Genomic DNA, 13,325 nt, shown 5'->3' on the forward strand with positions numbered 1-13,325 from the left:
CTTCGTGTGTACCTTTCGCTCTCATTGAGGATAGACTGCTAACCTTATTTTTAGAACTTGTCGTAGGCCGCGGTACGAAATTAGTACATACAGCAAGAAATCACAAAGTGTTGTTTTCGTTTGGATAACCTATGACAATCCAGCAGCGATGGAAATATCTTCCTCAAAAGAGTTTCACTGAGTAGGAAAATTTCGAAAGAGTAGCTTTTCTCTCTTGCGCGAGATATCGTGAAATTTTGATTTCACTAAAACATATGCAGGAAAAAACATGAAAATATCGTTGACTCATTGATGTTTTTTTGATAGTTTGGTAGCGATTTATCAGTGTGAGAGGATTGCAATTAAAGGTGAAATTTTGAATCTCACAAGTGAGAATCAACGCTAGGTTTGCCCAAACGAACGCGCCACAACCATCACTCTCTGTCGGCGTGCACTTGGCGTCTCGGCCGGCGGCCAAGTCTTGACCCGGGTGACGCGCCGCGACAGTGATCTAGTTCTGAGGAGCTAAACCAGCCGGATTACCTCACTCACCTGATGATTTTGCGTAATTGTTGTTTGGGTTTTGGTTCCTACTACAGCATCATTAAACGACGGAAACGCCACATCACGTGGCACGCGATTCACACTTTGCTTCCGACATCCCTGACATCTTTTACCCGATGATCGTGTGTTGTGTTGATGTGGTTGTTAGTGTTGTCGTAATTAAGGGCGCCGTCGAACGTTTGTTTTGTTTTCTAATTTGTAATGTTTATGTTTGCATTGTTGTTGCAATGTGATTTCAAATCCGTAGAGGCTATTACAGTAGTTTTACATAAAACTCACTGAGAGTCACATCAAAATTTTGCGATATTCGAGAGCATTTCGATCTCACAAAAACATTCGCATGTAAAACGTCAGCCGCCGACAAATGTGCTGTTAACAATGTGGTTTGTTAAAATATCGCTCGCTTATTGATATTCTTTTGAGAGTTGAGACGAGATGATCCTCTTCGTCGAAACGATGATAAAGGAATTTCGCTTTTCAGAATGAAATGTTTAGATAGTTTCCGCAGTCCATGCGATCAACGATTTTTATCAAATTCGGTCACATTAAAAAAATAACTATATTTTAACGCTCAAGATTGAACGCTCTGAACTCTCAAACTCTAGCTCTGCACTAGAATTCAATTTACGGCTATGCTAATTAAACCGTAACTCAACCGTGTCAAACAAATAAATCGCCCTCCGCGGTCACCCGGTCACAGGCGCGGTCCAGTCCGAAGCCATTGACCGTTTGACCAACTTCCGAATTTAATGGTTGAATTTTTGTTACGATTGTTCGAGTTGATTAACTTCACCTCTCAACTATTTACGATGCCCCTAGCGTTGCTTTAATTCGTTGTAGTAAATCTCCCACGGATTAACTCAGTGTGACAAATGCAGATCTGTTTGTTTCCCCCCTTAATGGAGTCCACTTGTCTGTGGTTTGTGTCACACTCTGTTCGCTAATCTCGTTTCGCGCATTTCCCATCAGCTGGTGCGCGCTAAACCGCGGCGTTAGTGTTTGTGTTTGTGTGTGTGTACTAAATAAATTAATACTTATCGGTGCCGCGACGATGGCGGTCGACCGTTTAGCGGAGCGTAATTAATTCTCTAGTTTCAATTAGATTAGCACTATCTCGGCCGGCGGATACGTCACAGACTGCGTGTGGTCACAGACAAGTCAGATTTGAAACATAAAATAACTGAACTGTTATTCGAAGTTTCATGTCTGATGAGTATGTGGTTTGACATTTGGGCTATGGTCACATCATAGAAGCCGACCACTTCCTATCTATGTGAACATAAATCTGTACGAAACCACACGACCCGTTTTGGGGGGATTCCATGAAATTATGTGCAGAATGCAACTTTTGTGACCACATTTTAATTGCGCACATACAGTACTCTCGGCTTAAACTTTGCTGCAGAAATAAAGTAGAGCAAAAATATAGTGCACGACTAGCTGTTTTATTGCAACCATTGTGCGATATACTCAGTTATAACTGGATGAAACTCACTTGCAATCGTAAAACTTTAATGTACGTTACTAATTTAACCCTATCTTTTCTCGTTACAGGAACAAAAAATCAAATAGAAACACACCACCAGAACCAGTGATCGTAGTACAACTTAGCGTTTAGTCAATAGCAAACATCCCACTGATTTAAGGTGAGTTTAAGGAGATTGCCCTCGATCTTTAGATTTTCATAAGGACTCAAATTGAAATATTTGGGTAGAGCTTTGAATTGATGTTAAACAATTCGTTCACCCCATTACAATATCTCATCTCAGTGGTCGTAGCATATCGCGAAAGGACACATGTAATCTAAGCTCTAGCCTTGGCGCCATGAATCATGGACCAGGCCTCATGGAAAACAGTATAAGTAATGACTGTAATCTATCAGCGAGCGGAATCGTTGAAATATTGCTTGTACGCATCGACCCAGAAAACGTTACAGGCGAAATGCCCAAGTTCTCAGATTTGTTTCGACTGGCCCCAAAGTGGCTGTTTCCGAATTCCGTCCGCGGCACGCAACGTCCGTCATTCGTTGAAATTAAAACTCGAAATCCGTTGCCGATTCGTGACAGGTTCACGTTAACCTATACCTCCATAACATGCGGTTTTACCGTTGGGAACCTAGGTGCGTTCTCATGCGTGTCCGCACTCCCAGTAAGTCACGCTATCCACGTGGTTTGAAATTTGCAGTTGCTTTGCGCTTGCATTTTTCGCATATCATATTTTTTGGAGGCGTCTCCCATGCGTGAAAAATGGCGTGTGCCCTGAGCGGAAGTCAAGTTTTAAGGCGAGCAGCGGTTATGCTGCAATTGATTTTCTTGATTTTCTGAATTTTCTTGATTTGGTTGATTTGGTTGATTTTGTTGATTTTCTGGATTTTCTTGAAATATCTCGAAATTAACTTAAAATTTTCTTTGGACTTTTGGGCATTTTTGAATGGAAGTTCAAGTGATTCCAGGATACCAATCAATTCCTCGATGACTTCTTGGACCTAATCTTGGTTTTAGCAAGATTTATTCTGTAATTTTGGAAATTCAATACTCTGAATGAAACAAAAATTTGAAATCTCCTGCAAATGGTAATTTTTTGACAAAATACCGTGATTTTTTATTTTTTAATCAAAAAGAAAGTAATTTGTCAGAGTCATGAAAATTTCGCAAAAAAAATATATAGGTGGGCGATTTTTTTAACTAATGATGGTTCCTTAATTCCAAATGCCAGTAATTTGCGTAAGCTGTACCATATAATCTTTTACCGCGGTGACTCACCCCTTCACTATGGAAAGTACTCAAAACTTATCATTTGCGAGCGATTTCAATTTCGCGCCATCTTCATCGTGTCTGCAGTGCATTTTATATGCAAATTCCCATTATATGTAAATACACGCGATGTGACTTTCCTTGGCGGGCGGCATCAAACCACTATCAAAGATAATTGCTTTATTACATTGGCTTGAATCCAAAACAAAACCAACACCACACCACACCACCATCATCAGTCACATCGACGTCGTCGAAGAGTGTGATGATTTCCAGACTAGATGTAGACCAAAGACATCACCACCATCATATACGATTTCTTATCAGTCATGTAGCTTGTGTGTGTGTGTGTGTGTGTCAGACAGAGGTACTCATTAAGATAATTATAGTTGAGCGTTCTTCTCTACCTGCCGGGCTTTGGTGGCAAAGTGAAAGTTGATTAAGCTTCTGGGAAGTTTTGCTTTTTTTCATTTCTCGAGTCTTCGACTAATAGGCAAATGAAAGCGATGACAGAATCAATCGGTTTTATGTCGAAGGAGACTCTCTTGGGGCGAATTGAGTTGAAATGACTTTTACATTAATGTTTGTTTACTTTTACCATCAGCTGATTACGGTTTTATCGCTGTTCATTAATCACGTCGGTGGAAGCTGGTTGGGTTGTTTGACATTTGTAGCAATTAGTCATCGTCTTTAGTTGCTTTCGATTAGGGCTCTAAACACAATTGCTTTGCAAATAACTGAATAAAACAAAGATTAATCAGTCTGCTTTTTCGTATTTTTACACTTTAGTGCCAACTGGGGACTAATAAAAAGATAAATAATGTTGCTTCTTGGTGTAGCTCTTGTTCTCTTTGTAGCTGACCTCTAGCTCTGTATGAGTTATGACACACAGACAATCCCATTCTGAGCAAATGTTGCGTGTTTTATCCGATGTCAGCTGGTGGAAAACGTAATTCCTTTATCGTTCTACAGTTCCACAGAGGAGAGTCTGCGGTAATCCCATCCTGAGACTAACCTTGAAACTAATTGCCCTCATTAGTCATCATGACTAGAGGCTCACCATAAGATTTGCTTTTTCCGTTGATCTCGATTGTTTGCGGGATGCTAATCTTTGTTCTGAGCAAAATCAACTTCTGCTTATACTTAGAGGTTAAAATATTTCCTCAACCATAAATGCCAAAACCCCCATCCAAACATTCTCAAAATCCAGGTTATTACTGCGCCGAGCAACCATTCATTCTAACCCAATTAGCCGCACCTTTATCGTGGCGACATTCTGTCGCTTTGACACCATTTCAGCCCGGTCCTTTGGCCTGATTTGTTTGTTTTCATGTGGCAGCTCGCTGTGACACTTTGTGCTCCATCGCCTCAAGGGGTGTTGTGTATGAAAAATCCGTCGATTTTCTTCTCCTCCCATAATCCAAAGAAAAAGTGTAATCAATTTTCCGTTTCCTCCTCGGCTGTGTCCTCAATTCCGGTTGGTTTCTCAAACCCTTAAGCTTTTGGGTGACCACACAAACGAAATCCCGACCCGAATCTAGGTCGTCAGCAGTTTTTCCGTATGGATTTTTCCACCCCACCAAGCAGCAGCAGCTTTTTTTTCGCCATCGTTCCATGTATTACAAGGAAAATATTGCCACTCTGTGTTGCCGGTTGGCATGGCGGCTCTCCGCTAGACGAGAGAGAATGCCCTGTCTTGGCGTGTCCCCAACCCTTTGAACGGAACGGAACCTACCCATATAGCTAGCTGGGACATGCTGGAGCACTTTGCAGTCCTGTGGAGCTTTAGGCGGTCGCAGAGTAGGGCTAAAGGGTGGAGGAAGTGTTTCTTCGTTGTTGGGTTATGAAAAATCACCCTGGAATGTCCTGTTGTGACACTTAAAGTTGAATGTATTTCCCGATTAAGACAAAATGATTAGTTACTCAATCTATCATTCAATAAATTATTGAGAAGAGGAAAATCACTTCGGGACTAAATAATTCTAAGAAGATTGGATAACGATTTTTTTTTTTTTGATACAGAATACTTATCTACAACATCTATTATTTGAATTGACGTCAGCCTGGAACCTCCTAAAAGTAGAAATATTTCCTCGAACTAAGCTCAGGACTAAGCACCTCTGCTGGTTGATAACGTTTGCTAATCGAAATTCTCAGGAAAGGCTTCGAGATCAAAGGTAAGCGATTCAAATTTCAGTCGAATTGCAAAATACCTGGAAATATTGCGCGACGTGGAAGAACGTATTAAAAAACTTTCCAGTACTTGTTAACGTTTCCACCTATTCGTGCGTTCCCTTTGAAGTCATTTTGCTAAAAGTAATAGATGAGACTCCTTTGGACATTTTTAATGAATAGGTAAAATCATTTGAAAGTTATACACGGAGAAAAAAGAGTTCCCAAAATCGTCAAAAACGTACCATGGGATTTGAACACTTTGTTCGTGGTTCGCATTTTCATGAACGCTTGTTCACGATTTTGGGAACTCTTTTTTCTCCGTGTACATACAGTCCAGACTCGATTATCCGAAGGCCTCGAAAAAAAATCACTTCAGATAATCAAATCTGCGGATAATCGAATCACGAAAAAAATGTTGGTCAGTTTAAATTACGGTAAAACTACAAGTGTTAACACATTGTTTCGAAAATAAAAAGTGTTTTACTAATCTTGAATTTTATTTTGCTGAGCTCATCCTATTCTCATTTTTTTGCCATTGAAAAATTCTTATGTTTTAATGATTCTGTAGAATTAGAGGTAGGCAAAAAAAGAGCGAGCCGCTCAAAAAGCCGGTTCACTGAAAAGAACGAAAGAACCGTGGCTCACAAAAAAGGACCGTGGTTCTTTTTTAAACTCGGGTCTTTTGAAATGACCGTTCCAAGATGGTATGATTTTTGCTATAAATAAAATTTATTGTATTTCCAAAAATTCGTTTTTGAGGATTGAAAATGCAATTTCAAATATTTCAATGCTCATAAAATTTATCCCAAAGTAAATGATTTTCTAAACGAAATAAAAAAAGCTTTTCATTGTACAACTGATTGTATATTAAAGTAGTACCGGAATACAAATTTGAGCATTTCAAATTGCATAATTTGTAAAATATTACCACAAAAATCCACTGAATAATTTAGATATTTTGGAGAAAAAAATCCTTTTGTCCGATTAAACATTAGCGTTTATAGACTTTATCGATTAAATCGGAATGTAGAAAAGAGTTCACAGAATATTTTCTCCAAATAAAATATCAGCATTAGTTCAATTCTTGCCGAAATATACGCAATTTTACAATTAATAGCAATTTTTCCAGCATCCTAGATTTCCCTGGGCCTTGTAAAGTCAAGGGGCATGATTTGATCCTAGTGCATTAGTTAAAATTTGGGTAAACATTCTTTTTTATAAGCACTATGGACACCATTTCATGCTACGAGAACTCGCTTTGCCGCTGTCTTCGTGAACTAGGTAGTTCTCCGATAGTGAAAATATCACAATTGCACAAAACACCGCTGCTTCTGTGACTTTTTCACTATCACAATGTGGGTTTTAGGTTGGGACTTCAGGATAGTACAATTGATTTGTTGCTTTGCATTAGCATTTAAAATAAATCTGTATGCTTTCCAAATCTATTTGATGACAAATTTAGTTGCTTGTTAATTGTTAAGTTAGAGTAATGCCACATATGTGGAACTTAATTTCAAAAAGAGAGAATCGTACGGTCCTGCCTCTAGCGGTGGAGAGCTGCAACAATTAGACAAGATTTTCTGCCAGATGGGATCGAGGGGTTTCAAAACTGTGTAAAACATTAAGATTTCAAAATCTATACCCCTCGTATATTGCTGCCCGGTGAAACTCTGGTATAAACCTGTCAAAACACAATCAAAGTAATCCATGGATGAAACTGGGACAGTCAATCAAAACGATTGACAAAATAAATAAAAAATGGTTGGATATGGAATAATCCTTAAATTTCTTTAGATATAATGCCGTTCAAATCATTTAAGTTTATTAAACCTACTTATAAGTTTTCCATATTGGTTTCACGCAAGTATAAATCTAACAAAATTTGTGGAGTTGCTGCTAATGTTTTTGGTGATTGGTCATTGGACATGTACTATAGACAGTCGTGTTTCTTCAAGCAGCTTGACGGGGTCAGCAACTTTTCCTATGTGACTTAAAGGAAGCTTCTACAGTAAGATTTCAGTAATATTACTTGCTGAAATGTTTTAGTTGAAAATACCTCTCAGCTGCGATTAAATAATACAATTTTTCGCATCCGTAAGCAGAGCATGATTGTTTACGTTTGGTTTCTGTCTATCTGGTATAGTGAAATTTCTTTGGTCAAAGGATGCCATGACAAATCTTTCCGGGCCCACTTTTTGAGAGAGAATTTGTACGGAGTTCCACGTATGTGGTAATGCTGTCAATAAACTTTGATTGTTGTAGAATACTAGGCATTCTTTTATGTCAAATTGTCCATAGAGTCTCGATCAATCAATAATGTAATGATATCGGACAAAATTCGTTGATCTGTTGAACTAACGGTTTTCGGATTATGGTTGTATTGACCATTGTTGCGAATCGAGGAACTACGGATCTTTTGACGTAAATGGTAATTTGTTTTTCAAATCGTGATTTCTATCCTATTTGTATATCAGTTCACAAATTTTTATTGTTTTTTTTTTTTTTTTTTTTTGATAGAAGTAGTACTGCAACAGTTAAAGGAACTGTTAGTTTTGAACATTAAGTTTAGAGGATTTTAGATTAAAATTTAGATTTTCAATCCAAAGTAGTTAGCAAATGAATATTTGGACTTAAATAAATAATTGAATAAGCTGGACTTATCAATAACACACAATTGTGCATTTATTCTAGAGTCAGATCCATACAGCGTCAGTGTTTATTTGGTCGAAGTGTACTAATTCATTGGCAGATCTGATTCTAGTTGTAATGTACGACAAGACTACTGACGGACGTGACAGGACGAGGGCCCAGTTTAGAGGTTTCAACATCAACGATGTGCGGCTGGTCCACCCTCCAAAAAAAAAAAAAAAATCCAGCATCCTAGATTTAAGTTTAGATGCCATTAAATTACTCGAATGTTTAGGTTCGAATAGAAATCTTGACATAGAGACCACCAACCCTATCGTTTTGAATGTGAAATAACTTATAAAATCACACGATTCTTAAAACCTTTTCATCCAAATTTTGAAAAAGAGCGAAAGAGCCGTTCAAAAAAGCGGCTCTTTTAATGAGCGAACGAAAATCAGCGGCTCCTAAAAAAGAGCGGTTTTGCCCACCTCTATGTAGAATAGTGTATTTCATCTTTCCTTTCAAAGCCAATCTTTCCAAAAACTCCCGCAGGGTTCACTGTGATCAACCAACCAGCTAACGACGAACGGACATCCAGGAGAACTATCCACTATGCCATCGTTACGCGAGAATCTGCCCCCGGAGGAAGTCAGTGTTTGCCTTTCTGTAGCCGGGGCCACTTGAAACATTTTTCCTCCATTTTTGTGTCTTGTGTCTCCTTCAATGATGGGTTCACGTTTCACCAGTCAGCATTGGTGCTCCGCTTCTGCTATACTAGGTCAGCTAGCTGTGTTATCTACTGGATGGTAGTTTGAAGCTTTTGCTGCTGAAATATTTACGAGGCGCACTATAGCTTTCGGAACTCGACGTTGCTACGGGGTTGAGAGTTATTTTCCCGGGAAATTTTCCTGGGGTTGGGCTGTGCAAACAAGTTCTGAGTGCTGTCGTAAAGTGCAGATGTTGTTGTTGTCAAGAGTTCTGTTGTCGTGCTTGGCATTGTCATACCTTGCACACTCTAGAACACTAATTGCCGCAAAACATCCCAAAAGGTGTGTCTCGTGACAATGTAACACTGTAGTTTGGTCTTGTGTTTGAAACTCAAAAGCAAATTTTCAATTTACCAAACGATTGTGTAACTTTCCCCAAGGGCAGAAAGTGTGTTACCGGCATCGTCAGCAAAAAAAAATACCGAGTCACTTCCCTAACCCACGAACACCTGAGAGCCAAGTCGTGCTCCACTCTTGGTCCCGTCAAGTATTAGGTAGAGAAGAAGACTCAACATCACCAGCAGCAGCCGGTAACAATCAATTTACGAACAACCTTGAAACTCTTTTTTGCCCCGGCGTTGCTAATTTTTTTTCGCCGCACCACGCTGTGCTATTATTAAATTATTAAACCATAATTTCCGCTTGTTCCTCGGCGATTCCTCCACATCGCCGGCTAGTTTCCCTGCCGGTGGCCATTACTTGGTTCCCGCGCCGGGTGTTTGTTTTGGCTTAATTTTCCATTTTGCCCCATTCATCCCCAGCTCCCCCTCTAGAGCCAATCTCCCCGCTGGAGTGGAGTGGCCAGATTTCGCTACTGCTGGGTTTTTAAATCTCCAACATATGATTTGGCCGGTCCACTGGGGAACCGCGGGAAGATCAGAAACGATGATGGTCTGACAACGAATTGGACTCCCGCGGCAGTTGATGAACTTTCAATTTAATCGCTTCTTAAGGTGCTTTGTCGTGTGAGTGGATTGAAATTAGAAAGTTTTTTGTTCTGAGAATTTGCTGGAAATCGTTTTTTAATTACTAAACAATCTAATTTTCCGAAAAATTATGCCATTTTGGAGCTTGTCTAAAGAAAAAATGTTGCAAATGAGATGGGACCACATTTGGGTTGTTAGAATATTAGGGTGGTTCAAGTGTTTCAGAAAATCTAACTTTTCAGTGGTAAATTTTCAAAATCACCAAAACATTTTTTTTAAATCAGTTTCTTATTTTTTAATCAGGAGTCCGATGTGATGTTACGGCGAATTGTAAAACTTTGACCTTTCTAAAAAGCGTCCAACTCAGAGCAAGTAGAAGAGTGACGCTTCCCGTGTTCCAAAAGATTTCTTCGAGAGATTTTTTGTAAAACCCGTTTTACCCCACTAACCCACCTGCTTGCCAACAACTCTCAAAGTAAAAGACTCACGCTGCTGCCGCCGCCGCCGACCAAAACAACCGATTCCTTAAGAACCGCGAAGAAGTCAAAATTTGAACACGGCTCGTCCGCGGGTTCTAAATATAGTCCCGGGGCGGGCGCGTCTAAAAAAAGACTAATTTTCCCAATTTCGCGTCTCAGTCTACCAGCATCTGAAGAAGTGTGCGTGTGTGTGTGTCTTTGGGAGTCTATTTTAGGATCCCCCACGCACCACCCCCACTGCCACTATCCTTCCGGGAACTGCTCCCGTTATTTTTGGAGGGAGTGGTCGAGGGGGAGGAGTACGTGTGAGAGACGAAATTTTCTCACCTTAGCGCGAGTCTTTGGCGTAGTTTTCCCGCGGAATCCCAAATTTCGGGGGGAAAGGAGTGGGAGTGAGGTTCTGCTGCAAAATGTGGCAAACATTAGCTTTTGGTTAATGATTATGAGGAGCTTGATTTCTTTTTCGTTTTTGTTGCCGACGGCTTCTTTTTTTGCTAATGCTCGCCGGAAGATTTTCGCTGCAAATATTTGATGTGTTTTATGAGCTGTTGAAAAGGTGATGTGATTTTTTATGGGCCGTTTGGCTATTTGTAGATGAGTTACGACTGTTTGTTTTTAGACCGAAAGGATTAAGTCACCGCGATTCCGTACGGTGATTGTTTGCTTGAAATGTGCTCTAGTTATTAGGAGGTCTTGTTGTAACTAGAACATGTGTTGAATAGATTTCAGTTTGAAAAGTAGGTCAAACAGATTTTTTTTATTCTAGTTCTGTATATTTTATGAGTTTTTTTAAATATTAAAATTAATTGAATTTCTCTAACAAGTAACATTATTTCATATTTTCTAAAGAGGATAATGATCTTTCACCATTCACTTAAAAGCTAACACCTGCTTGCTCTCTTACCATCAAGCAGATGAAAAAGCTGTTTAGCAAGCTGTGATTTAACGTCAAGGTGTTGATATGCCAACATTAGGTGCCCGATGGAATTACATGCGGTTCCACTAAAAAATAGCATAAAGCAAAACTTTAAGATTGAAAAATCAGATTATTCTTTGAAAATACTAAACTAAATATGGTTTCAATATGCATTTTACACGATGACATTATATATTTTACAAACAAACAAATCAATACATAAAAATCAGTCATGTGTTTTCAATTGATTGCCTTTTTATAATAATTGAAATAAGATTTTGTTTTTATATACCCAAATGAGTTGGAAACTCTTATTTTGAAATCCAAAAATCATTTTTGGGTATAAAATTGAATTCGGTATCAAAAAGTACTCAAGTAAATTTTTGATAAGGTGCTCCGTTTCCGAGATAAAGTAATTTTTATTAAGTTTTAATTTTCTTAGAAAATATAATTGAAGAGCTGATGCAGGCCGAGGATTGACACCTAAGAGCATGTTGCGTTCTCTTCGGTTGACGTCCAGATCCTGGAAGGAGCGCAACTAACTACATCCGTAGTTCTGTTAGATCATCCGAATTATCTTGATCAGAACAGTAAAGCTCTGGTTCCTTGAAAGTGTCCTATTTTCTTACCTCCACGTTGGCTTGGTTTTCATGATGACCCAGCTGGTGGCCTGTTGAAACGGATCGTAAACCTTTGACCACCGCGGGTCAGAGTCGAGACAGCTGAAAGAAAAGGGCGCACAATGTGGGAAAGGGAAGTAATTTGTGATTGTAGACGGTATTGTTTTGATTCGCAGTATGTTGAGTCAACTGCTGTGGATGTACCTGAAACATCGCCCAATGGGGTTTCTCTTCTTTTCTTTCTCAGGTACCACTTATCTCCTATTTTTATTTTGCTCTACTGATTGTCACTTCTTCACTGATTCTTCTATTTAATATCCATCATTTGATTTTGATTTTACTAACATTTGATTCTCTTATCTCTCAAAGCTTTTCCACTCTTTTTTACCAATTGGTACTGCTGTAACAAACTTTGCTTTTCCTTAAAAATATACTTTTCCTTTATGTACTACTAATATCAAGTCTATTTATCATTTGCCTTATCTTTTTGAATTTTATTGCGAATCTTTTTATTAGAATAATTCGTTATCTATCCTATAAATAATCATTACTTTAATCTAAGCTTGTTTTTTATCTCTATTTATTAACTATTGTCTAATTTTACATCTACTACATCCAGCCTCTCATTTTTATTCTTTAAAATACAATCATCATTCTCTTACTATTGATTCTTGATTTTTTTTTATATTCTTTTACTGTCTATTGTTTTCAATCTTCACCCTTTTCTTCTAACAAGTGAGGTTTGAGCCCTTACTCAGTTTAACACAAATATTACTATTGTACTTTTGGTAAATTTATAACATGCTTAGGACCAAAAATTGTAACAAAACACCGCGACAAAAGAAATAGCAACATATAAACACGACTCAACACTAGGAAAGATTTCAGGAGAAAACAATACGCAGCAGGAGAAAACAATGCATGCCTGGTACGAACACTCAAAGCGTGTTCTAGCGTGTTTCTCGTACTGACTCAGAGCAAGGGTGAGATGTAGGTGTAAGGGCAGTGCGTGTTCGTCGGGAACCTAGTGCATAAGATCGGTCAAGGCCCGTTCTTACACTGAAAATTGCGAATTGCGAAAATAAAATTGAAGAGCTGATAAATATTTAAAATTCTCTACAACTGTTTAGTCATTGTTGATCCGATCTGTGGTTGCAGAGATATTGCCTTGCAAATAATTAAAATTACAAAAAATGTGTTAGTCCCTAAATTTTCAAGTGATGATATCTTGGAAACTTTCAAATGTTTTAGAAGTGTAACTCGTATGAAATTTTCACAACCCTTTGAAAACAGATATTTTCCGATTTTTTAAATCACGACCATTTTAAAAGGACTTAAATCGTATTATTTGGAATCGTTGATATTCGTGCTTCTCTTTTAAGGATAATTTCCTTAGTTTTCCCAAGGCAACTTTTCTACCTACGATAAACCTCACTTCTCTTGTTTTTTTTTTTACTTTTTCTTTATAGTATTTTATCATATTGATTCAAAGACTAAGAAAAGAAAATACAAAGTACC

The 13,325-nt window shown here is 38.5% G+C and overlaps 1 protein-coding gene across 5 annotated transcripts in view; it reads left to right on the plus strand.

Moving 5' to 3' along the window:
* Positions 1-13,325, plus strand: part of LOC6048218 (dnaJ homolog subfamily B member 6) — a 132,596-nt gene that overhangs the window by 65,946 nt on the left and 53,325 nt on the right. For all 5 annotated transcript variants that reach the window (XM_038256611.1, XM_038256605.1, XM_038256607.1 and 2 more), the window contains one exon: positions 2,098-2,189. The gene's annotated coding sequence lies outside the window, so the exon portion shown is untranslated. The remainder of the gene's footprint in view (positions 1-2,097; positions 2,190-13,325) is intronic.

Source organism: Culex quinquefasciatus, chromosome 2 (assembly GCF_015732765.1).
Source record: "Culex quinquefasciatus strain JHB chromosome 2, VPISU_Cqui_1.0_pri_paternal, whole genome shotgun sequence".
Lineage (NCBI taxonomy): Eukaryota > Metazoa > Arthropoda > Insecta > Diptera > Culicidae > Culex > Culex quinquefasciatus.